Source organism: Abrus precatorius, unplaced genomic scaffold, assembly GCF_003935025.1.
Source record: "Abrus precatorius isolate BTA unplaced genomic scaffold, Abrus_2018 Scaffold6, whole genome shotgun sequence".
NCBI classification, from domain to species: domain Eukaryota; kingdom Viridiplantae; phylum Streptophyta; class Magnoliopsida; order Fabales; family Fabaceae; genus Abrus; species Abrus precatorius.
Genome location: NW_020874406.1, coordinates 7,663,837 through 7,667,875, shown reverse-complemented (window position 1 = coordinate 7,667,875; position 4,039 = coordinate 7,663,837). Strand labels below are relative to the sequence as shown.

Below are 4,039 nucleotides of genomic sequence, written 5' to 3'. Positions count from 1 at the left end.
ATCACACAAGGAACCCGAAACAACGGAGATAAAGAGAGTAACAAGAGTAATATCACTGAGCATAAGCAATCAAAAGGATTCCCAATTAGAATCTTATATTTCCATACTTTTCACTCAAACATCAAACTAAGGTACTCTACTTTCCTCTCTCACTAAGGGACAATTAAGATATCACTCAATTCTCCTAAAGAAGAGTGTACTACCATAGGCTTGACTATAAACCAACTCTCCACTAGATAAATTAAATGCAAGTAAAAATCATGATGTCTTTATCAGGTTATAATGTGACCAAGAGATTATAATAATTTGAGGTGAGATAAATGAAAGAAAGAGAATATAAAGGGGTAATAAATTATAAAAATTATAAACATCCCCTAAGTTTACAAATAAAGCTCTTAGAGTAATTTTTATATTTTTGTATATGAACAGTATCTTTACTCCTCTCTCCTTTCAATCATATATAACCCTTTTTTTTCTTTTCTCTTTTTTTTTCTATTTTTTATTTTCTTTTTCATACTTTCTTCTTCTTCTTTTTTTGCATATGAGAGATATAGAGAAGAATTTATCAAACAATTCAACAACTCAATTGCTCCATTCATAAACTCAAGGTCATCAAAATAGTTGTATCTCAAACATGCTGAAGGCCAAGAATAAAAATCCTATTATGCCTCAATCACATTAAAACATGCAATTAAAAAGAGAAGTCTTAAGTCGATTACAAGTCAAGTTCTAGAATACAAATCCTAAGGAGATAATCACACAAAAAAATAAGGAAAGGGTACAATTAAATTAAAATAAAAATCCGCTTTAAGGCTCAAAACTCACATCTGTGGGTTAAAGTTTAATGTAGAGTATAACAGTAAAGAATCTAGCTAATTATTAGTTTCCTAATGAAAGTATAATGCCAATAACAATTACTCAACATGCTCTTCTATCTGGAAAAATTGGGTTCCATGAGGGAAAAAGTTTTAAATTATCATAAAAAATAGCATAGGCATTTTACTCAATAACATGCAATATCAATCATATAACTATGAACTACTCCCCCATACTTAAAGCGAAACATTGTCCTCAATGTTTGAAAGCAATCAAATTAAAAGCATGCAAAAAGGGCAATTAAATAAAAGGAAAGAGGTTCCCTGATAGTTCTTGGTGTGATGGCTTCGGGTGAGGGAGCACAACCATGCTGAAAACGTAAGCATGCCCTTGCGACTTAATGCACGACCGTGTATGGTACGAGCACGGGCGTGCTTTCAGATCAGAGCTCAAAAGTGTGTGCGAGAACAATCAACTCAGTTCTTGTAGTCTTTCAATATGCTTATTCTTTATTCTGCAAATAAAAGAACAATAGAAAAATTAAAATAAATAAAAAAATAAAATAAAATAAAATAAAAGAAATAGGTTGCCTCCTGGGAGTGCTTGTTTAACGTCACGAGCCTGACGTTCCTGTTAAATCATGGTGGGAAAAAGGTATGAGTCTCAGAGGTGTCTCCCTTGCTATGCAATTGTCTCCCCAATAGCTTTGTCTCCCCAACACCTATTACATCAGAAAATTTTTTCATAAGATGAGGATTAGAATAAAGAGAAGAAAATTTAAGCTTTAAATCAGGAGGCTTATTAATGGATGTTTTAAGCTTTTGTCTTTTCTTCTTCTTATATTGCTTCCTCCTTGGTCTTCTTCTTGTGGTTCCATGCTTCCCATAAATTGGAGGAGGAGAAGCAACATTGACAGTGCTCACAAAGTGACAAGACTCTTGGCTAGAAGGGTACTTGAAAGAATTGAAAACGTGAAATACAACTTCCTTATCATCTAGCCTTAGTGTGAGCTTCCCTTCCTGTATGTCTATGATGGCCCTAGCAGTGGCCAAGAATGGTCTCCCTAATATGATGGCGACATCATCATCTTCCTCCATGTCAAGTACCACGAAGTCAGCCGGAAATATAAACTCCTCAACTTTTACAAGTACATTCTCCATTATGCCTTTGAGGTATGTGATCGACCTATCTGCCAGCTGAAGTGACATGAAGGTTGGCTTAGGTTTATGCATTCCAAGCTTCCTGAAAACAGAATAAGGCATAAGATTAATACTTGCTCCTAAATCACATAAAGCCTTATCAATATGAGTTTTTCCAATTATGCAAGGAATAGTAAAACTCTCTGCATCCTTAAGCTTAGGTGGAAGCTTTTTAAGGACTATAGCTGAGCACTTCTGGGTGAGCTTCACAGTTTCATGTGCTTTCAGCTTTCTTTTATTGGTCAAAATCTCCTTTAAAAATTTAGTATATTTAGGCATTTTGGATATAGCATCAATGAAAGGCATATTGATGTGAACTTTGCCCAATAAGTCTAAGAACTTGTGGAACTCTTCGTCATAAGGAGGGTGACCTTGCAACCGCTGTGAGAAAGGTATCTTAGGCTCATAGGGCCTTGGTTGAACAAAAGGCTCTTCCTTCTTTTCTTTTTCAGGCTCCTCGCTTGAAGCACGGCCTTGCTCATAGTCATGCATGGCCGTGCTCTTATCATTGTCATGGACATGCTTGTAGAAGCACGGTCGTGCTTCAGTTTCAGTAGGGGCGTGCTCATCAGTAAGCACGGGCGTGCATGTAGAATCAACATTGGCGTGCTTCTCTATAAGCATGGGCGTGCATGTGCCTCTGTTCTGCGATTCTTGTAATTTCTTCCCACTTCTAAGAGTGATAGCATTGCATTGCTCCCTTGGATTAGGCTCAGGCTAAGATGGCAATGTTCCCATCACTTTTTGACTCAGAAGGTTTGTAATTTGCTCCAGTTGTAAACTCATTTTAGAAGAGTTGGCTTGTATTTCAGATTTAACTTCAGCGAACCTCTTATCAGTTCTCTCAATATGTTGGTCCAACTTGGATTCAATTTCTGTCATCCTCTTATCAGAATAATGCACATATTGCATCATTTGTTCTTGAAAGTTGGATTGAGATCTAGGAGCTTCTTTTCCTTCTGGTCTTACTCCCTGACTTTGCATATGAGGAGGGCGATAAACACTTGAATTTTGGTTTCCAAAGTCATTCCCCCAAGAGTTAGGAGGATTACTCCTCCACCCTGAACTGTGATTGCCCATGAAATTTGCCTCCTCTTGCTTAGATTCTGGGCTTGCAGGAGCTCTTATAGGTTGGTCTTGAGCCTTTATTAAAATTTCTAGTTGCTTTGCAAGGGCTGTCATTTGATTCATTAGTGAATTGCTGCTATCTGCTTGGTAGACTGAGACAGTCTCTTTCCTCTTGATGTCGTAAAAGTCAGTAGTGTGCCACTGAAAGCTAGAAGATGTCATCTCATCTATTAGTTTGTATGCATCATCTGGATCTTTTCTTAAGAGGGACCCTCCTGCTGCGGCATCAATTGTAGCCCTGGTAGTGATTGACAGGCCACTATAAAAGATTTGCACCTGTCTCCACGTCGAAAAATCATGATGAGGACATCTCCTCAAAAGCTCTCTAAATCGCTCCCATGCCTCAAATAAAGATTCAGCTTCATGTTGTTGGAAGCAACATATCTCCGTCATAAGCTTAGAGGACCTTGATGGAGGAAAGTACTTTCCCAAGAATTGTTGAGTGAGATCCTTCCAAGTTCTGATGGAATTGGCTGGGAGTGAGGAAAACCATGTATTCACCCTTTCAGAGACTGAGAAGGGGAAAAGGCGGAGTCAAATAGCATCGTTGGAAACTCCATTGTACTTGATGGTATCCGTCAATCGAAGGAACTTTGTCAGATGAAGATTGGGGTCTTCATTAGGCATGCCTCCAAACTGTATAGAGTTCTGGACCATGGTTTTTAGTGCTGGTTTCAATTCAAAATTGTTAGCCTCCACATTTGGTGCCGCGATGCTTCCTGGAGTGCCTCTGGTAGTGGGTGTCATGTAATCTTGGATCGATCTTCTTCCCTTTGCCATTCTTTGCTTTCTCACTTCTTTTCTTTGTCTACGCGCTGTTCTCTTAATTTCTGGATCAAATAAACAAGCTGTAGAGCACTTAAAACGAGTGAGCATACATTAAAAGAAACTATGAA

General features: G+C 38.0%; 1 non-coding gene across 1 annotated transcript; it reads left to right on the top strand.

Annotated features, from left to right (window-relative positions):
* The first annotated feature begins 3,435 nt into the window (after window positions 1–3,435).
* LOC113870577 lies at window positions 3,436–3,542 on the top strand. Its single transcript, XR_003505598.1, has one exon. It is a non-coding gene; the product is annotated as a small nucleolar RNA R71 (small nucleolar RNA).
* Window positions 3,543–4,039: the final 497 nt, after the last annotated feature.